General features: G+C 42.0%; 1 long non-coding RNA gene across 1 annotated transcript in view; it reads left to right on the top strand.

Annotated features, from left to right (window-relative positions):
* The window catches only part of LOC149440839 (uncharacterized), a 116,463-nt gene extending 93,743 nt beyond the window's left edge, over window positions 1–22,720 (top strand). Inside the window, exon 2 of the long non-coding RNA XR_016307490.1 lies at window positions 22,309–22,720. This is a non-coding gene — a long non-coding RNA (uncharacterized LOC149440839). The remainder of the gene's footprint in view (window positions 1–22,308) is intronic.
* The last annotated feature ends 542 nt before the right edge of the window (window positions 22,721–23,262 follow it).

Below are 23,262 nucleotides of genomic sequence, written 5' to 3'. Positions count from 1 at the left end.
CAGCAGATATAAACCATAAATGTTGATTGTAAGCCGTACATAAGCTGAGTACCAATGTTAAGTAGGACCGCAATTGCTCAAAAAAAAAAGGGGGGGTAGGGAAAGTAAGGCAGAGTAAATAAAAAAATCCCTGCCCAGAGAAAAACGAACAGCACCCAGGGGGGTAAAAACAACAACCTAGGGATATACAATGTATCAAATCTGTTTGTGAGGAGGTAGCTAGACTATGAGAGCCCATACAGAAAAATAATCAATCATCTGATATCTCAGAGGAATAGTACATCCATCCCTGCTATACAGCTTTAAATTTCACCTGTTGATTCCTAACCATGTGCACCAATTGCTCAGCTTCCATAATTGCATCTACTTCCCTCTTCCAATCGGAAAGTGTTGGGCAAGCAGATTGTTTCCAAAATATAGGAATCAAGGATTTAGCTGCATTCAGTAGATGTGGAGTGATGCTCTTTTTATACAAGAAGAAGAGGTCATAGAAGATGAGGTCATATGAAAGAGGAGGCAAAGGGGAGATCTCTCTATGTGGCTTAAGGTCAGTTTCTGGATCCAAGGAGTGATTACATCCCAAAAAGCTATAATTTTGGGGCAGGTCCACCAAACCTGAAGAAATGTACCACGCTGATCGCAGCCTCTCCAACAGAGTGCATTGGCAGTGGGGAATAACTGAGGCAAACAGGATGGGGTTTTATACCATATAGTGAGAAATTTAAAAGAAGACTCCTGGATATGGGAACTGATGGAGGAAGTATGCCTCAATTTAATAATGCTACGTATCTGAGGAGGGGTAAATTACAAGCCCAGTTCCTTTTTCAATTCCCTTATTTAATATGGAACTGACATAGAATGCATACTCAACACTAGTTTATACATTTGGGATAATAAATATCTAGAGTTTGGAGATCTAGTGCACATAGATTCTATGGTGTAAGAGCATGTCTAGGTTGCGCCTTAGGGTCCAACCCAGTTAAGAAGTTAGTCAGTTAACGGTGCCTCCAATCTGCAATAGGAAAGTCCCATACGCAGATTGTAAGACTTGGATAAGTAGGGGGGTACTCTGAGGGGCAAATTTAGCACAGGAAAAATCTCCATTCACTCCCCAGGAGCGAAAGAATCCAAGATCCTCTCCCGATGGGAACCAAGGGTCACCCCCCCAGTGGAGCTAATGGTTATGTCCCAGGAGCATATAATCCGGACCCATTAATTCTATCCCTAACTGCCAATGTGGTTCGAGTCAGGGGTGATGTCCAGTCAGAAAGTCCTTGTCAGGAATCCCGAGGTTTGCCACGGCGCATGGGTCTTCGCACGTGCGGTGTACCTAGACGCACGAATCTGTGAGTACGTAGGATCCCGACAAGACCTATAAGAAGGGGGGCACTAGGACCCAGGCGTGCCTGTCACCAATGATGGTGCCGGGCAGGCACTAAGACCCAGACATGCCTGTCGGATCCCGGCGGGCTATTTAAACCGGCCAGTGTAATGTCCAAATTGCCTTATGGTCTTTCCTGCTGTTCCTGTTGTATCCTGTGAGATTGCTTTGTTGCCAACCCTGCCTGACCCTGATTCTTTTGACCATCTCCTGCTCTGATCCCTGGCTTGTCTGACCATTCTCCTGTCTATCCCTGTACGTTTTGATCTCCTGTTACCGAACCTGGCTTGTGACCCGTTTATCCCTCTGCCTGCCGCTTTGTACCGTCCAGTCTCCACCTTTACCAACCCGGCCTGTCTGACTTCGCTCGTTCTGCCTCCTCACATCAGGCTCTCACCTGCTACGTACCACCGGCAAGTGCTTCTACTGCAGCTGGTTGCACCCAGGGGCCGCGACCTGGTTTCGGCCTGCTCCAAGTCCATCCCCACCATCAGGGGCTCTGGTGAACAAGTAGGTCGAGGCTGAGATTCCGCACCCTGGGGAATCCCAGTCTGTGGAGTGCTAGAGGCTACCGTCCGTCGGTCCTTAACAGTCCTCTGGATGCAGTCAGTATCCAAGGGGCACCTGCTAGATTCCTCCCAGCTATTGATTTCTCTAATGAAACCCAGTGTAGTTGGGAGATCATGCTGCCAGTTTAGAATGCACACCAGAGCCATGGCTTTATAATATAAAGCCATGTCCGGGGAGCCCTTCTCCACCGTCCATCTTTTGTCTACGTAAGATGTCGTATGCCAATATAGGGTGCTTATCATGCCAGATAAAAGTCAGAAATGCTCTACGGAGCCAGTTAAAGAAGGCCTGGGGCAAGGTAGCACGTATAGTATATAAAAAGTATATAATTCTTGGCAGGATCGTCATTCTTAAGACACTCACCCTATCAAACCAGGTCAAGGGGTGGATCCGTCATTGCTGTAAGTCCTTTAATATGTCAGTCAGCAATTTGCCGTAGTTAAGGTCATATAAAAGTTTAGGGTTGGCAGAAATATGAATCACCAGGTACGATAAAGAGTCCCTCTGCCAAATGAAGGGGAAAGACTGTTGCAGCAATTTAGCCAATGGGGGTGGAACATGGATGGGAAGCAGAACAGTTTGTTATAATTTATTTTAAAGTTGGATAAGATGCCAAACTGTTGAAGTTCTGTCATAAGTACTGGGACAGAGATATGGGGTTTTGACAAATAAAAAAGAAAGGTCATGGGCATAGGCCGACAGCTTGTGTTCTGTGGACGCAATATGGATCCCTGCATCACACTTAATATGCTTCACATTCGTAATTGTTAGGCACAGATGTCAGTCTTGTTGATTTTCAGCTTAGTTTCATGCAGGAGTGGAGTTATTTAGATGTGTATCCGGGAGAGTATCAAGATAGCGGAGGTTCAGCTTCCGGTCCTCGGAGCCTTCCGGTTTCCTGTTAAGGGTACCAAGATGGCCAAAACTGCACATCCAGTCGGATAGTGTATGGGCCAGGTCCAGCAGGCGGAGTTTTTACATATAAATACATTCACCTATCATCACGGACCCATGCCTCTGAGGACCCTCAGTGGGAGGGGCGACATGTGTCAGGCATGGATCGTGGTGATGACAGCTTAGAAGTTTGAAGATACTAGCAATTCACTGCTGTATTGTTGGTGATTTATGCCTTTTGTCTCTGGATACATGTGAGTGCAATACTAGTGTGTCTGCTTTTAATTAATAAACCGAATTACACTATTGTGGATGCCTCTTTCCATTCCTTACATGCTTATATCTCTACTGGCTTCCTATCTGGATAATTAAGGATGACAAGAGTCCACTATAGTTGGTGAGTTTCGGGGCACACAGGCGGGGTGCACAGAGCCCCTACCACCTTTGAATGTGAAAGAAATTTTGCACCTATTGATTTCACTTTAAGGACTTAATTTCATAATTTATTTATGCATTTATTGTTTTAAGTACAAATTTTGTATGATTTAACAAACACTGAGGCAGCACCTCTGTTATTTTGTGTTTTATGACATAAAGCCTGTTCTTTTTTTAATTGTCTAGCCAGGAGGCGGCCACATTTGTTCCTATGTTCATAGAAGCAATGGGCATAGAATCTAAGTTTGTCCCTGGCTCTACGGTCCAAGCACTGAGTGTGGTGCGCAAGGTTTCTAGTGCCTGAGCGTCTGAAGGGACAAAGCATGTTTTATGTTTAAAGTGTTACTAAACCCACAACAGTACAATCAGTCTGTATATGCAGTAAAGAATGCTTGTTATACTCACTGTGGAACCTAAGGGGTTAATCCTCTACATTGTGTAAAAAGGCTGATCCTTTCTTCTCTGCCCCTCCTCTTGTTGAAATGACCACCTGATACAGACTGAATTCGTAGTCACATACACATGCTCAGTTTGGTGAGTATTGCTAGAGAGGTTTTTTTTATTTCCTGGGAGGGTGCATGTGATCAGCACAGGGTCAATCAGCACTGTCCAGACAGAGGATCAGAGGTTTTGCATCCTGCTAGAGCAGAAAGAAAACTTCTCCTACAAGCTTTAACCAGTGCTCAGCTGAAGTCACAAGACTGCTATATACTGCTGATGAGAAAAGGTATTTAGCAGTTTACATTTACTAAAATAATTGCATTTCTTTGTTGTGTGTACTGTGGGAGACCAGATATAGTGAATGCAGAGTCCTGGGTTTAGTAACACTTTAAGTTCTAGGGCATGAATTTTATCCACAATTCCACAATCTCCCTCTGTTTTTCTGTTTTAATCTAAGAGCCATGGGCTATCAGTTCACCCCTGATCACAATTTTGTGACCTTCCCAAATTGCTTGTGTGGACACGTCTTCAGAGGAATTAGTTTCGAAGTAAAATTGTAGTGAGCAAGAGATCGCTTTGAAAACAGCATCCAGCAGGTTCTCATTAAGTCTCCACACCTTCTCAGACTGGCAAGCAGCTGGGGGGGTGAATGGACAACATCACAGGAGAATGATTTGAAATTGTTATGGAACTGATTGAAAAATAAACCACATTACACAGATAAAATTGGTCAATAAAATGGAGATCTAGATGCTAGTAAGAATCATGCGTCTTCGAATAATAGCTGAAGTCCTTATCTCAGACATGCATCACCCGCCAGCTGTCCACCAAGTGAAGAGCATGCAAAAGCAGTTCAATATGCCTTAACGCATGGTAGGATAGAAACGTTTTGCCAGAGAACGTGTCCAGACAAGCATCTAGGGCAATATTAAAATCACCCCCCAAAATCACGATGCCTTCCCTAAAAATCCATCAGTTTTTATGGGTAGTAGATAGGAAATTAACAGTTCGGGAATTTGGGGCGTAAATCGCTGCAAAGGTATATTTATGACCTTGTATTAAACCTTTAAGAAATAGAAAACGGCCCTCTGGGTCAATTTGCTGAGACAAAAGAGAAAAAGGGCAGGACTTCCAGATAGCTATCTAAACCTCCCTGGCCTTAACAATAGGGGATGTACCATGATACCATTGGTAAAGTCACAAGAGGCATGTGGGGAATGGAGTTGGCAGCAAAGTGCGTCTCCTGCAAGAATATAACATTTGGGGACAGGTGATGCAATTCCTGCCAAAAGGCAGCCCCTCTTCTGCGAGGAACAAAGCCCCCAAACATTATAGGACAAGATGTTCATTTGCTAGCCATGGTAACAGCATAAAAGGGGTGCACAACTGACTATGTATAGTATACTACTCCTCCAGATTAGCAGGGCTATATACACTGAATAAGCATTATCAAACAGATGAGTTCGGACCCCTTCAATCACCCGGATAAAAAGCATATTGAACCAGTGAAAGAGAAAAACAATAAGGTCCGCAGGGAAAAAGGCGGACCACCTAAAGGGATGATACCCCCAGAGAGAGGAAAGGAACCTCTCGCCGAGGGTGTCACCCCCACTGCAACATTGCAGAATATAAGTTCTCCACCAGAGGACAGGCCTAATGTGGGTGAAACGACTAAGGACATAGCAAAAACAGCACTTAGCAACCCCTGGGAAAATCCAGTAAAATATAACAATATACAAGGCAATGAAATCAGCAGCAGTGCAAATAATAACATATACCATGACCTGTTATAAAACTAAGTGCAAAAATAGAAGACCCAATGCATATCAGAAGTTCAATGAAAATGCAGTAGGCAAGCAAAGGGAGAAAGGCACTTGAATCGAACCACAATTGTCAGAGCAACAAATGCGGGCGAAGAACGTCTTGCTCAAGATATCAAGGGAGAAATCATGGTGGGGAGAAGAAGCAGAGTTTAGGCCCCTGCCGCCTTTGCGGTTTCTCCTGCGGGGTCTAGAAGACGCTTGTTGACAACTATGCGGATGTTACGGAAGCAGGCTGGAATTATGCAATCTCCAGTCTGGCAAATCAGTTGGTGGAAGTTCCTATGTTGTGGTGGTTTATGTAAGGATATATATTATTTATAAAGGGCGTGTCCCTTTCCCTTAGATGAAATATTACAGTGCCTCCAGCCGTTAAAATGCGGCAAATATTTAGTAAACCAATAATTTGGACACCTTGATAATTTGATCACCACTTATTATTATACCTTGAATTCTTTTAGCCAATATGATTTCGTACCATACACACAAAATTTGCCTTGTAATAGATAAATATAAAAATTTATTTATGTACAAAAATTATATATATATTAACACAAAACGCAAAAGACTGGTGATAAATGAATATTGGTACACACAATCAAAAATATATCCTACCAATGTAAGACACAATAATAAGGTCTCTAACTAATTACATCAATATCACAATTTTTAAATGATATGATTATTTATTAAATTTATTAATAATTAATAATTTCGAATACCTCAAAGGTTATATTCTCACAAGCCGTGGCCATAGGATTGCAAGAAGCAAGCCCTTGATATATGATACTCTGGTTATTAATATTCAATAAATTATGAAATATGAAAAAAAAAATTATAATATGGCAACAAACAATTTTTTTAACAGTAAAACAGGATCTCTCTACATATATCTAACTACCCAATATTGTTGTGATACACTAAGGTAATTTTATGATTCCACACAACAGAGAAAATAGGTAATACAAAATCCAATAAACATCTCACCACACCCGGAATTCAGACTAGGCAACTCTCCCGTGGATTTAGCTGGCAGTGGAACGCCTTTAGACTGATATTATAGGGCAAGTGATAGATATTCAGTAAGAGAGAATGTAGGAAGTTATAAGGTTAGAGGTTTAGAAATTTAGTTAAAGTTTTAGGAGGTTTGAAAGTATGAAAGAGTAGTTATTCAGCAGAGATCTTCTTCAGATGTCAGGGTCTTCTTTTGATGAGGTCTCTTCTTGAGCTTTTTCTTGATGATGTTTTTTTTGTTAAAGGTACAAAGGCTTTTATATCCACTAATCCATTGTTCTAAGATACCTTCCCACCAGGCTTCCTGATTGGCTAGTTGAGAAATGTGTGTACATAAGCTATTTCTCACCTGCCCGCCAGGTGGCGGTCATGTATCATAGAACAATTTGAGTATTTGAGATGACTCATACCTTGGGTGGAATCTTAAGGTAATTTCAGGAATCAAATATACGTCTTTTTCCAGATATAAGTGATCATACCTATGATATTCTAAATAGGGACCATGGAATATAGGTGTATATTCAGTTATTCCTTCTTGAAATACCATCCTGTTTGTTTCCTGATAAGACATGTAACTAATGCTAGTTTATAATACATCTTACTTTCCATCATCTCAATACTCAAGTTAGTGATATATAGTTCCCATTTCTGAATATTTAGTGGTGTGTAAAATCCATAACATCTCATTTATAATATGTTTTTGTAATATATTTTTGTAATTATATACAGTCAACTTTTAGACTTTATATACAGTCAACTTTTAGACTTAAATGTCCTAAATTTCACCCCTTTGTTTTAGAATCAACATTTTCTCTGTGTAGAAAAAAAAACTTTCTGTTTGCCTGGCCCTTGTGTTGGACTCATGGTAAACAACTGTTAATGCTTTCACCCTTGGTGAACAATAGTATATTTCAGAGGTCTGTTGGTTCATCACACTCTGCACGTTTTGGTTAAGCTTTCAACCAGTTGAGTTCCCGTCTCATTATTGTTAAAATGTTTGAAAGTCGAAGTCCTATCTGGCTATTTGTTTGACTTTCTGTATCTGCATTCTTCTCAACCTCAATATACAAATAGTCCTTGTTGACAGTTCAAACAGTCTTATTGTCTTGGAAAAGTCTCACTTCCCCCCTTCTCCATTTCTTAACTAGAATCCTTGATGGTTCAACCAAGACAAAATTAACTCTTAGCATCCGGCTATACTGAGCTGTTTGCCATATAATATTATGTCTTGATAAAGTCATATTTTTGAGACATAATTCAAAAGGTCCACAACAAATCCCCCTTTTTTTTTGGGGTACAGGCACGTGTAGAGGGGTGTCTGTATCGAAAAACATGAGTGGGACTTTTGGCTAGAGTGATCGTTCGTCTTCTCCGGTGAAGTGAATGAAATAATAAAAAAAAATAATTTTTTTTTTTTTTTTTTTTTATAATATAAATAGCAGCGGTGATGCTGGTTGGTCCTCAACTTGACTCGGCGTCTTTAGATGGACACTTCCGATGACGATCCTGGTCTTGTGATGAGGCCGGCCTGGCCTGGCACATCCACCTTGGGGTCCATGGGTCCTCCGCACGACAGGTCTCTTAGACGGTCTCCTAGGCGGGTCTTTTCCTCTGGACTGGCCCTTAGTGGCCTGGGACATCAGGTTATCGTCTCCGGATCGATCTCTGGCATCTGGTCTTTCCCACAGGACATTATAGCTTCCTTCTAGGGTCCGGTCATTGACACCTCCGATCGCCGGTCTGGTCATAGTCTGGGCCTTCCTTTCTAAATTATTAAAATGAACAGTTTAAGTATTGGATATACATAAAATTATATTACTGGATCCTGTAAGGCAAAAGATGAGTAATATGTTTAAAGGAAATTTAATAATGATCTCAATATCTCCAGATAGGAACTGGTGGGTTAGTCTTCCAACAACTGCAATTGAGACTTTGGATGGCAAGCACGTAATTGGTTGATGTGCACCCATCTATCACTGATTTCACCATACCGGGTAACCTGCAATTTATATGCGACCGGAGAGATTTTATCAATGATAGAGAACGGACCTTTCCAAGATGGAAGGAATTTCCGTTCCTTGATCTGGTCTCTTGCAAAGTTGTATAAATAGACCTTGTCACCAATCTCATATTCCTTCTTGGAGGTTTTGAGATCATAGTATGTCTTAGCACTAGTTGCAGCTCTTTCCAAATTTCGCTGGGCAAAGGCAAAAGCATATTGCAGATGTTTACGTAAATCCTCTATGTACTGGTGTGTGGTGGTAGCATTGATCAAATTTTGATCTGTAGTGCGATACAATAAGTGCTGGGGCAGTACCATCCGTCTACCTGTCATCAGTTCAAAAGATGACATTTTTGTAACTGTATTCGGAGTAGCCCTCAACGCCATCAGGACCAGCGGGAGTTTGACATCCCAATCTTTGCCTGTTTCCTTAACAAATTTCTTAAGGACATTAACGATGGTCTGATTGTATCGTTCTACACCACCACTAGAGGCTGGCCGATAGGCGATATGCAATTTCCTTTTAACCCCCAAAATTTTCCACAATTTGGCCATCACTTCGCTAGTGAAGTGCGATCCTCTATCAGACTCTATCCTCTGTGGGAGACCAAAACGAGAAAATACATGATTTATTAGCAATGCAGCACATGTCTCGGAGCTATTATTTGGTGCTGGTATACATTCGACATACTTGGTGAATAAACATGTAACTGTTAACATATACCGATTTCCTCGTGAAGATTTTGTTACGGGCCCAATAAAATCCATTTGAAGGTCTGACCAAGGCATACATATCCCCCTCTTCTGGAGAGGTGCTCTGTGAGTTGGCTTGGTAGGTTGAAATTGGGGACATATTAGGCAACCTTGGCAGTACTCCTTCACATCGCGTAACATATGAGGCCAGTAGGCATAATCCCGCAGGATCTCATACGTGATCTTCTCTCCACGATGACCGGAAGTGGGAGCATCATGGGCATGCTGTAGCATCAAACCTCTAAATTTAAGTGGGACGACCCATTGTTGTACGCCACCCTTTGAGGTTCGTATCAACAATCCCTGGTATAAAGAGAATTGGGATTTGGATTTCATTAAGATACGTAAATCCTCCTTCCCACTACATACTTCCTTATTTATGGGATTTTGGTTGGGATCTTCTATATGACTATAAAATAAGCCAATTATTGGGTCTTCTTTTTGGGCAGTAATTAAATCCTCACTAGGAGAATCGTGACTCCACTGTAATGCATTCGGATCACCAGCTGTTCTGGCCTGTTGCCTGGTGACAGCTTCAACCTGTACGGTACCTAAAAATTGGTCAATGTCTAACAGTTCACCGGTGATTGCCCCTTCCTTGGCTAGAGAATCGGCCAGATCGTTCCCTTCTTTCTCGGCACCTAGAACCTTGGAGTGGCCTTTGGTCTTCTTGAAGTGCAGGGTGATATCATTGGACCTTACCAGTTCATCGATGTGACAAAAGAGCTTACCATGTTTCACGGGTTTGTGATTACTCTTGTTCATGTTGTTTCGCTTCCACCTAGGGAAATACTCCACAAAACTATTCCTGACATAATTGGAATCGGTTATGATGGCACACTCTTTAATGTTGAACTCTATAGCCATCTCAACTGCTCTAAGAATTGCAGTAAGTTCAGCAACCTGACTGCTTTTTGGTCCAAGTTTGTATCCCACAGAAATTGGGGTGACACCTTGGGTCCAAACGATTCCAATCCCTGCCACTAGTTGGAGCTGTTCCCCATCCTTGTGATGAAAAGCACAACCATCCACATATACACACGGCAGCTGTTTACAGTATTCTTCATCGTAAACCTTGTAGGGAGAGAACAGTTGTTCTTCCAGAAAGTCAGTGTCCGGGCCTTCCATAGCAGGCGTAGTTGCGGAACAATCATGGAGCTCGGCTAGGCCCTGGGCTACTGGACTTTCCTTGTTCTGTTTGTACCGAATTTCAAGAGGCCACCCTTGCAAAGACAAAGTCCAAGCAGTGATGCGGCTATTAGACACATTTCCTCCCTTGATACGTTCACTCTTTAAATACTGTAAAGGCTGGTGTGCCGTTTCAACAATGATTCTCTCTCCCTGAATGTAACTGCGAAAATTCTGTAATGCCCACACGGTGGACAATAGAGCTTTTTCACAGTCACTGAACTTTACTTCAACCGGGGACAAAGTTTTACTGGCATAGGCAATCACCTTACTGACATCATCACGTTTCTGGTAAAGAACAGAACTCATACTTACCTGCGTAAACCCTGTCTCTAGATAGAAATTTTTACCCCCTTCGGGATATCCGAGACACGGGGCTTGTGTGAGACGTTCCTTTAATTCCTTCATGGCGTCCTCCTGTTTCTTACCCCACGACCATTCGACATCCTTCTTCAGTAGGTGAAGCAGTGGCTTGCTTATCTCGGCGTAATTATCAATAAACTTACGCGAGTAGTTTACCATACCTAGGAATGATCTCAATTCTTTAAGGTTAGTAGGGACTTTACAGTTCAGAACCGCCTCAACCTTCTTCTTTTGTGGGTTCAAACCTTCAGCAGTAACTTCATGGCCTAGGAAGTTTACCTTCGTGCGACACCACTGGGCTTTTTGTAAGGACAGTTTAACTCCTGCTGCTTTTAATTGGCCCAGGACATGCCGAAGTTCTGTAATGTGTTTGGCCATATCAGTACTTTTGATCAGGATATCGTCCACATATGCCAACGTCCCCCTTTCGAAGGCATCTGGCATGGCCTTGTGCATGAACACAGCAAATTCATGTCCGGAATTTATGAATCCGAAAGGCATTCTCACCCAACAATATTGTCGATTCCCAAAACTGAAGGCCAGTTTGTATTGGTCTTCCTCACTCACCTTTATGGTCCAATACCCCTGTGCACAATCCAAGGCTGTAAAAACCTGGGATCCTTGGAGCTGGGCGAGACATTGGTCTATGTATGGGACAGGCCATTCTGACATGTACACACGTTTGTTTAGCTGACGGAGGTCAGCGCACAAACGCCATTGTCCATTGGGTTTTAAAATACCCAGGATCGGGTGGTTGTAGGAGCTGTGGATGGGCCGAATTATACCCCTTTCATGTAACTTCCTGATAATCTCAGCTAGAGATTCATAGGAAGCTAATGGTAACCTATACTGTCTTACAAATACTGGTGGGGCATCTGGATCTGTTTGGATCCTAGCGATGTGTAGGTCAGTAGTCCCACAATCGTAAGAATCCTTGGCAAAGATCTCTTGGAATTCAAGGAGAAGCTCTCGGAGCAATTGTCGGTCGAGATCACTGGCACATGCATCGGCGAGGGCCACCATCTCTTCCACTAACTCCTTGAATCCAGGAAAGCTTTCCGGCTGACCTATCTCATATGCCTCTTCAAGTTTTGTGGTGAGGTCATTGGGTATGTGATGTGTGTGTGTGTTCTCCTGCCATCCAGGTTCTTTGGGGTACTCTTGTTCTTTGATTGGGTGATCAAAGACAATTGATGTCTCTTCGATTCGACAGGTGCCATCTTTAGAATCGAATGGATAAATGGACTCTATGGTGAAAATACCCTCTGGTAATGAATGGAATGTTTGTTCAATTAATTGTTCCTCCGACAAATATTCATCAGGGATGAGTCCAATCACCTGGATAGTGACCCCAAAGGTATAATATTCAGTCTCTACCGCTAGACCAATAAGGGTCTCTTTGGGTAAGACGATGTCCTGATTGGACAGATTATGTATGTAAATGTACATCGGGGATTGATGTGTGTTGACTAGGGGCGTGTGTGTAATGTTCAGTCCCTCCCCCTGCATTTTATGGGAGAGGCATACTAATGCATCTGACCCCTTCAGTCTATGTCCCTTTTTAACTTGGATGGGGAGTATGAAATTATTTATGCCCTTAGGAATTGTAATCTTTTGGGCTACCTGGACTTCAACAGCATAAGGCATCTGTTGCTGGGATTTTAAAGCTAAGTCCAGATTTTGGTATTTTTCGGGGTCCCCCTTTAGTCGACTCCATAAACAGTCATTAATTAGGTCGACTTGCATTGCAAAGCGATGTAATATATCGTTGCCAAAATAAATTTTAGTTTGGGGATTATCCAAGACTAGGAACACATGGGTGGCTGTTTTGTTTCCTACAGTGACATTTAAGAGACACCTAGCCATTGAATTGTGATCATCAGAGTCATCAAGGGAGTCTGAAATCCAATGACGCTGAGGTGTGGAGAAACGGATCATTTCCATTTCGGTCAGGTGTTTTATCAGCCCATGGCTTACAAAGCTGTGTTCCTGTCTCAAATCTAGTTTGGCATATTTTGACCTATTAAGACCATTTATCCGGATGGGGATAAACAAGTCGCTGTTAACCCTTTCAATACCTGTCAAGAATTGGGTGTGATCTCCCCCTTTTCTTGGTTTATCCTCCTGATGAAAAGATATCGTAAGGATGTCATCTTGGAGGGAAATATCTTTTATTTTATCTTGGGGAATTCTAAAAATGTGTTCCTCATCTCTTCTGATAGGGTTATGGTCATCAGGTTTGATAACCGTTACATCAGGAAGTTGGCTGTTCCTGAAATGGATTTCTAATGATCCAGGCCTTTCTTCCACCAGGTGGCAGTGTTGTCGGGAATGGGGAGTTTTAAGTTTCCCATATTTAATCGGGGTATTTACCTGTGACCACAGTACTTGGTTCACACAGTCAACTATTGTGTTCAGCCTTTTTAGGAAGTCCATCCCAATTATCATGTGGTGCTGGGATATGCTAGCAATGATGATGGGGTGTCTCAGTTCCTTATTACCCAGTTTCAGTTTAAGCCAGGCGGTACCCATGACTTGTAAAGGGTCTCCACCTACACCAATCAATGAGCTGTCAAAGCTTTTAAGTCTCGGCTTGGTGGGCATGACATTCGCCACTTTATCAAAATGTTCCTGTGACATGATGGTTGCTTGGGATCCAGTGTCTATTAAACCGACAATCGAAAGATCACTGGCATCCTGCACCTGTACTGTGGCATAATATCTCCCATCAGATTCAGTCAGCTCACACATGAAATTAGTGTGGTTGAAGATCTGTGGGCCCTTCAATAACATATGACTAGCTCTTATCTCACCGCATGTGGTGGACACATCACCCTTATCCTCCCTGGTGGGATTCTTGGACTGTCTCAAGACAGAAGCACAACTAGAAGTTGGTGCTCCGTCTGGCTTGTCAATCCCGACGACTTCCGATGCCGCGACTATATTAGGGGCAATAGATGGACACTGAAAAACAGGAGAATCGTTAATACCCAACAACTGGTCCCCCTTTGCCTGAGAACTAGATTCTCTATTAGTAGGCGTATCAGGGACGGTACACACATCTCCTGTCATTCGACTCAGTGTTCTCCCCTGTTGGTTTAAGGCTTGGTTGCCTATTAATTCTGTGACCCTTGGTTGGTCACAGGAGCTGCTCCTAAAAAAGGATTGGATGGAAATTGAGTGACAAGCCTGTCCATTTGTTCAGCCATTTTGCTGACCTGTGCCTCTATTTGTCCAATACGCTCAGAGGAGTCATTCTGTTGATTCTCCCTTTTCCTATACTTGCGCTTGTATTTTGGACGAGACTGGTAATGAGACTCAGAGTCAGAACTACTGCTCTGGTCCCGACGCCATTGTTCTCTCTGAGGTTTTGGGGTCTCCCTGTTATTAAAGGGAGCCTGGGGTACTGTATCCCCCCTTTGAGCTTGAGGGTGTTCTTGGCGTGGAGGAAATCTTTGGAAGTCGGAGTTTTTATTAAAATTGGGATTCTTATTGTAATTATGGTTCCTGTTGAAATTGGGGTTCCCATAAAAATTCCCATGTTGGTTTTGGCGAGGATAATAGAACCTCCGAGGATACCATTGACTCCTTTGATTCTCATCACTGTACTGACCCTTACCATACTTTTTATTCTTCTCACTTCCACTACCGTAGTTTCCTGGCTTTTGTCTATCCTTTCTCACCCACTGGTTTTGGGGTGCAAAGTTATGGACCTCCTTCACTTGCTGGGTTTGAGGTACAAATCTAGGGGAACCATTGGTTTTACCCCCACGGACTACTTCCGCATATGATTTCTTCTCTGCCTGCAAATTTGGATTTGGAGGGGAAACGGTAGTGGCTGCTACTATCTTGGGGCTATTTTTAGGTTCTCTTTTCATCCCGCCCTCACTGGACTGTTGGATCGAGAATAAATAGTCACTCTCTCTCACCAACCAATCAAGAGAGCATCCCTTTCTGTAATCCTTTGCAAGTCCCAATTTTATGTAAGCAGGTAATGCTTCATAGAATAGGGTCTTGAATTCTGGCTGGTTAGGATTGGGATCCTTTTCAGCCAGGAAATAGGCATTTCTGAGGACAGCCAGAAATTCTGCAGGGCTTTGGTGAGGACCACACTTTAAATTGTAGGCCGCAGCCTTGGCAGAGGTTACAGTTTTATAAGGCCCAAATTCCATGTGGCACTTATGTTTAACCTCTCTCCAGGACTGATTGGAATAGGCCCTCAAGGTCTCAAAGAATTGCCGGTATTTCTCTTCAAACACCCATGGCAGCAATTCTATTTTGGTGTGGTCATCTCTAATGCCCAGAATCTCTAACGTCTGTTCATATGTTTTCATGTGTTCGGTGATCTCAAGGGACCCTTTCTTAGAAAACATAGGAACAGTGTCCTTCAGGAACTTAATGACCTTTGGGGTGTCATATCTCCTGAATGACCCCTGGGATTTCCCTTCCTGCCTATATGAAACCTCATATTTTTCTTCAGAGCGCTCTGGAGTGTATCTTGAAAGCTTAGGAGGTGACCTATATTCTGACCCTGACTCACTATCAGATACTTCGCTGTGATGCGGGTATCTCCGCTCATCAGCCTCTGGCTTGACTGGGTTGGTCCGTCTTTGGACCCCAGAATTTATTTGGGCCGTCAACCTTATAATCTGCTCCTCCAGAGTTTTCTGCTCAGATTTTATCAAGGTAAGTTCTGACTGGTCATGCTTATCCCCTGGGTGAACTTTAATTTTAACAGGAGATAACCTCTCTGATCTGAAGTACTTCACCTCATCTTTTAAGTCCTGATACTTCTCTTGAAGTTGTTTTAATTCCTGAAAGTTTCTTTCATACAGGTCCTGAGCACTTCGAAAGTCTCCGACCAATCTATCATAATGTTTCTCGGATTTGTCTAAACGAATACCGGCATGACCAAGCTTCCCTTTCAAAGACTCAATGTCCTGATTTTTGCTTTCTAACAAGAGGCGGGCCTCTGACAACTCTTCCCTTAGAGTCATGGTCCGCTGGGCAGCTCCAGCGGTCATGAACCATAACATGGGCCAAGCTTCTAGGAGAAGTCTGTCACGGCTTCTATCACTTTCTGCTCCAGCAAATGCTATTAAAAACCCAACAACCTGGCCCTTTTGGTTGAACAGGTCCTCAAAGGTGCTCATGGCCTGCTTTTTCTCTTCATCCACAAATTCATTATTGCTATCCCCCAGACCTAATCTCTTGCGGAGATAATCTATTACTTCACATTCAGCATACTTCTGCCAAGCACCGGCAGCTTTCCGGGCTGGCTTCATAGCTTCCTGCTCAATGCCTTGAGCCGCCATATTTTCCTCGTTATGCTTGGAAGAGGTGGATCCGTGATTACTGGATGCCATTTTGATATAAAATATATGTTTGACAAAGTGTACAAATATACAATCACCAGTGCGTTCTGTGTTATGGTACGATTTCTATGGATCTCAGCAGTGCCTCCAAATTTATCCTGTGGTGGTTTATGTAAGGATATATATTATTTATAAAGGGCGTGTCCCTTTCCCTTAGATGAAATATTACAGTGCCTCCAGCCGTTAAAATGCGGCAAATATTTAGTAAACCAATAATTTGGACACCTTGATAATTTGATCACCACTTATTATTATACCTTGAATTCTTTTAGCCAATATGATTTCGTACCATACACACAAAATTTGCCTTGTAATAGATAAATATAAAAATTTATTTATGTACAAAAATTATATATATATTAACACAAAACGCAAAAGACTGGTGATAAATGAATATTGGTACACACAATCAAAAATATATCCTACCAATGTAAGACACAATAATAAGGTCTCTAACTAATTACATCAATATCACAATTTTTAAATGATATGATTATTTATTAAATTTATTAATAATTAATAATTTCGAATACCTCAAAGGTTATATTCTCACAAGCCGTGGCCATAGGATTGCAAGAAGCAAGCCCTTGATATATGATACTCTGGTTATTAATATTCAATAAATTATGAAATATGAAAAAAAAAATTATAATATGGCAACAAACAATTTTTTTAACAGTAAAACAGGATCTCTCTACATATATCTAACTACCCAATATTGTTGTGATACACTAAGGTAATTTTATGATTCCACACAACAGAGAAAATAGGTAATACAAAATCCAATAAACATCTCACCACACCCGGAATTCAGACTAGGCAACTCTCCCGTGGATTTAGCTGGCAGTGGAACGCCTTTAGACTGATATTATAGGGCAAGTGATAGATATTCAGTAAGGGAGAATGTAGGAAGTTATAAGGTTAGAGGTTTAGAAATTTAGTTAAAGTTTTAGGAGGTTTGAAAGTATGAAAGAGTAGTTATTCAGCAGAGATCTTCTTCAGATGTCAGGGTCTTCTTTTGATGAGGTCTCTTCTTGAGCTTTTTCTTGATGATGTTTTTTTTGTTAAAGGTACAAAGGCTTTTATATCCACTAATCCATTGTTCTAAGATACCTTCCCACCAGGCTTCCTGATTGGCTAGTTGAGAAATGTGTGTACATAAGCTATTTCTCACCTGCCCGCCAGGTGGCGGTCATGTATCATAGAACAATTTGAGTATTTGAGATGACTCATACCTTGGGTGGAATCTTAAGGTAATTTCAGGAATCAAATATACGTCTTTTTCCAGATATAAGTGATCATACCTATGATATTCTAAATAGGGACCATGGAATATAGGTGTATATTCAGTTATTCCTTCTTGAAATACCATCCTGTTTGTTTCCTGATAAGACATGTAACTAATGCTAGTTTATAATACATCTTACTTTCCATCATCTCAATACTCAAGTTAGTGATATATAGTTCCCATTTCTGAATATTTAGTGGTGTGTAAAATCCATAACATCTCATTTATAATATGTTTTTGTAATATATTTTTGTAATTATATACAGTCAACTTTTAGACTTTATATACAGTCAACTTTTAGACTTAAATGTCCTAAATTTCACCCCTTTGTTTTAGAATCAACATTTTCTCTGTGTAGAAAAAAAAACTTTCTGTTTGCCTGGCCCTTGTGTTGGACTCATGGTAAACAACTGTTAATGCTTTCACCCTTGGTGAACAATAGTATATTTCAGAGGTCTGTTGGTTCATCACACTCTGCACGTTTTGGTTAAGCTTTCAACCAGTTGAGTTCCCGTCTCATTATTGTTAAAATGTTTGAAAGTCGAAGTCCTATCTGGCTATTTGTTTGACTTTCTGTATCTGCATTCTTCTCAACCTCAATATACAAATAGTCCTTGTTGACAGTTCAAACAGTCTTATTGTCTTGGAAAAGTCTCACTTCCCCCCTTCTCCATTTCTTAACTAGAATCCTTGATGGTTCAACCAAGACAAAATTAACTCTTAGCATCCGGCTATACTGAGCTGTTTGCCATATAATATTATGTCTTGATAAAGTCATATTTTTGAGACATAATTCAAAAGGTCCACAACAATGTTGTAAGAAAGTGCGATAGGTCATCCTTAGTATGCAGGATTGCGGTCTTGCCATTCCGGGAAGCCATCAAGTGGAAAGGGAAACCACATCAGTAAGGCACGTTGACTGCACTCAGGGCATCTAGTAGGGGGTGAACCTCACGCTTTTGCATGAGAGTCCTCCTGAATAAATCCAGGAAAAGGGCTATGCTGGCACCATCAAAATTGATATGTGGCAAGTTGCGAGCAGCTTTCATGATCGCTTCTTTCAGAGAATATCTATGCAATTTGCAAATGATATCCCGTGGTTTATCCGCAGCTTGAGGAACAGGTAGGAGGGCTCTGTGGACCCTCTCTAATTCAATCCTTTCAGGAGCAGAGTCACCCAAGACTTGGCGAAACAGGCCTTGCACAGTAGGAAACAGGTCAGGTGTGTGGGCTGCCTCAGGAAGGCCATGAATACAGGTATTCTGCCTCCTATCCCTGTTCTAATGGTCATGCAATTGGTCTAATAAGGAGTTAAATACATCTTCATGGTGTATAACAGTCTCCTGCAGAGTAGTAACAGTCTGCAGAATTTCTTCATGATTAATCTCTAGAGCCTCTACTCTATTCCCAAGGGCCACAGTGTCTTCCCTGATCCCTTCTATAATCTGCTTGCATGAGAGCTCCCCAGCTGCAATGAGTTGTTTAATGTCCGCCTTAGTTAGGAGAGCTCTGATAGGCTCCCTGATGTCCCAGATAGCATCTGCGGTGTCAAGCTCTGCTAAAGGGAGAGACCTGTCCACTGAGTGGGAGGGAGAAGAGGGACTAGGGCACAATAACTGTGAGGAGGTTGATGGTGCAAGAGAGCCACCACCATGAGCAGGGAAAGAGTGCTGTGAGGCCTTGTGTCCAGGTGCCATCTTGGCTGCAGCTCTGGAGCCGACTGGGTGCGGGGTGAAGAATGTCTGGAGCCTGCCTGCTCACGATCCGCCACCTCCGGGAGGGTGTGAGGAAGTGCAGCGTTTTGAAGGCATAATTTGGGGAGAGCAAGGAGGCTGGAGATCATGCCTGTGTAGAGGAATTTGCCCAGGGCTGTCGGAGCTCAGAGCCCAGAAGTCTTCACACCATGCTGCTCAAGCCACGCCTCCCCTACCCATGTTCTGGAAGGCTCTCATAGCTTCCTGAAGGCGGGCAGAACTTAGACAAACTCCAACAGCACCAGAGCAGCATGAGCAGACCTAACTAATCAATCATAGCACTCTGTTAAGCAGAATACCACATTGAATTTACCTGACAGCCTCTCTGGTAAGCAGAGAAACACAGCTATGCTTAACCTAACTATACACATCCTAGAGCCTGACTAAGAGAGTGCTACATACAGAATAAAGGGATGAGGAATATAAAACATACAGCCCAGCATACAAGTTGCAGTGGCCAGAAATATGTAATGAACAGTCCAGTACACAAACTTTATCGGCCATAAGTGTGCAGATAAAATATCTTCACAATGAGTTGGGCAGAATAAACTTCTGATGAACCCACCACGACTACAGGTGTACGTGTTTGCAAACTAAGAGACCCTGAGAAATGGCTGTGAAAGGAAAGTTTGAGCTTCATGGTAATCAAGGTTTTTCTCCAGCAATGACAATGGGTTACATTTGTACTGAAACAGATGATACCTGAATAAGCAGAAACTCATTTTAACCGTTTCCTGACCGCGTTATAGCAGAAGGACTCCTAAAGGGCAGCAGGGCTGCGCAAAATCACACACACATATATGCGTGATTTTTGTATTTCCGGGTCTACTGCCCTACCCTCGCCGCCATTGGCAGCTACAGCTGTTGATCACAGGGGGAAATTCCCTTCCGGCACCCGGTGATTGCCGAGGAACACTGACAGAGGAGAGGTCTGTATGTAAGCAATACAGATCTCTCCCCTTCCCTGTGAGCACCAGCATGAATAGCAGCTACAAAGCAGCATGCTTACACAGTAAAGCACACTCAGACAAAAAAGTAAAACAGCACACAGTTAACCCTTTGATCGCCCCAGATGTTAACCCCTTCCTGCCCAGTGTCATTAGTAGAGTGTCAGTGCTTTTTATTAGCACTGATCACTGTATTAGTGTCAGTGACAGTTAGTCAGTTCCCCCCAAAGTGTCAGAATGCCCCTCTAGTGCAATCAAATACTACCAAAAGAAAGCTCCATTTATGTGAAAAAAAGACAAATTTAATTTGGGTGCAACGTTGCATGACTGTGCAATTGTCAGTTAAAGGAACACAGTGCCGTATCGCAAAATATGGCTTGGTCAGGAAGAAGGGTAAATCCTCTGGAGGGCTAGTAGTTAAACTGAAACTGTCTTATGCTTACATGGCAAGATGTGACACAAACATCAACCAGTTTTTATGACTGGGAAAGGCAAGGTCCATATGTTTAGCACAGCAAGAAAACAAAAAGGTTCCATTCAAACTTAGGCATTTCAAATCACGGGCGATTCGAAAACGCACTGTGAAAATGCACATTCAAGTATTTAGGTGCTATTCAATTCAATAGTACCTGAAAACGCAGTATGTTTTTGCTGTAATTGCAGCGTATTTTTCTGCACAACTAACGTGCTGGGATCGCACAAACAAAATTGCAGGGTGCAACACCCAAAAGTAGTTCTGTAACCTTTCTTGGGTGTGGCGCATCCTGTGTTTTTGTTTGCACAATCGCGGTGCATTTTCTGACATGTGATGGATGCACCGTGATCCTGCAAACAAAAACGCGGGACACGCCACTCCCAAAAAAGGTTCCAGAATCATCACAGGAAAAATGGCCTGCGTTTTCAGGTGCCATTGAAATGAATACTACCTGAACACACAAATGTGCGTTTTGATATTTTCACAGCGTGATTTCAAAGCGCAGGCAGAATCGCAGCGACTCCGCCCACAATTTGAAACACCTAAGTGTGAATGGATCCCAATTTCTCTCTTAAGCTGCCTCCATTGCATTCTGTAGATAAGACTGGTAACAATCTGGGTATACAAGAAATAACTAAAGTGAACTGCTTGAAAAGAGTGGAACTGCCTATATTTCACTATAATTAAAACAAAATAACTCAAACCTCATGGTCACAAATCATAACTTTAAAATATTAGGACACTTTATATTATATATATATATATGTAGAGATGTGCTGGTTGCTTTAAATCTTAAACAGCAGTTGCAAAGCATTTTTTTTTTTCTTTTCACTCGTTGTGAGTGACAGACAAGAAAAGCAGGACTGTGCTCTGATTGGGTGTTGCTACAGCTGAGAAGGATCCACCCATAGCAGCACTGTTGCAGCTGAACTTATGATTGGCTGTGGAGGAAAGGAGAGAGGAAAAAGGAAGAAGAAGTACATGTGGGGAGGCAGACATTTTCAGGGGACCGCATGGAGCAAGGGCTCCTGGTGTAAAGTCACAGAGTCTCACTCTCTGTGCTGCTAGAGCCAATGGGCTGGGCTGAGAGTGTGTAGCAGAGGAATTGTTGCAGGAGGACAGTGTGCAAATCAAGGATTGTCCTGCTGACACTCAGGATTACAGCCACTCAAGTGCATGTGTCTCTCAAAGTCTGGAGCTGCTGAAAGAGAGAGGATTTCTACTGCTGTCTAATGCTATCTAGAGGACAATCCAGAAACAGTAAATACTCTGTGATGAAAGGGGATTTTGATATTGCTGCATTTGCTGTTCATCTCTGGAGAATGGTCATGAGAAAGCCTGCTCTCTAATTCTCAGGATGACACAGATCTTGGAAAGCCCAAGCTGCTCAGAATTAGCTATTCCTGTTGCTGATTGATGAGAGAACTCGGTCTCTGTATATTACTGGTGATTGTTTCCTCAAGACTTGTGCTGTGGCTGAAGAATGTGTTTAGTTTCAAGTCCCCACAGAAGCATGCTGCTTTGAATATACTGAGCAAGTGTCAGTATATCAGGATTTCACCTGTATGGTAAAGATTTTGTTGAAGTGTTGTTTCTTTCTATTGCAAGGTTCACTGGAAGATTCTGCTTAAAGGAGACTGTGCTATCCTGCTACCCCTGGATTACAAATACTCTCCCATGCAGAGAGTGAGCGCTCTTCCATTGATTAAAAGGCCCCAACGTTGAAAGACTTTAAGTTTCATCCCACTGGCCAGTGGTTAGGTAGGATACTTCTGCTCTAGATAGTACTGCTATAACAAATGTCAATAAACTGCTAAACCTCATTAACAGTTATTGTTTCATGTGTCAATGTCACTCTCATGTGATACTGGTCAGTTTTTGGAGTCTTTGGCGAGTTAAGAGTGATTTCTTACTAACTGTGTTATGCAAAGTGGTATATGTGTTTTATGTACATTACCTGTGTTAAATCAGCTAGTTCTTTTTCAGGGTTTGTCTTCTTCAATAAAACCCATAAAAAATATTCTCAGAGTGTCAAAGTGTTCTGGGTATAATCAGAGGTGTCACCAGATTCAGGTGGGAGCTGAACCTATATATCTAGCCAAGCATCACCCAAGGGTGTTCTGCATATATATATATATATATATATATATATATATATATATACACATATATACACACTGCTCAAAAATATTAAAGGAACATTTTGAAAACACATCAGATCTGAAGAGGGAAAAATATCATGCTGAATATCTACAACACCTGGCAAAAAAGTATGGAATCACCACTCTTGGAAAATGTTCATTTAATTGTTTTATTGTATAGAAAAAAATCTAATCACAGACATGCCTCAAAACTATTTAATGTTCCAACCTTCTGGCTTTAAGAAACACTTAAAAAAAGAAAACTGTAGTCAGTTGCAACTGTTTTTGCAGATCAAGCAGAGGAAAAAAATATGGAATCACTCAATTCTGAGGAAAATATTATGGTATAATGAAAAAAAAAACTTCAGTACACCACTAGCACTTTGTTGCACCACCTCTGGCTTTTATAACAGTTTTTAAT

The sequence above is a fragment of the Staurois parvus genome, unplaced genomic scaffold, assembly GCF_062004578.1.
Source record: "Staurois parvus isolate SC_StPar_1 unplaced genomic scaffold, SC_StPar_1.0 ptg001051l, whole genome shotgun sequence".
Taxonomy (NCBI): domain Eukaryota; kingdom Metazoa; phylum Chordata; class Amphibia; order Anura; family Ranidae; genus Staurois; species Staurois parvus.
This window is presented reverse-complemented; position numbering and strand designations above follow the sequence as displayed.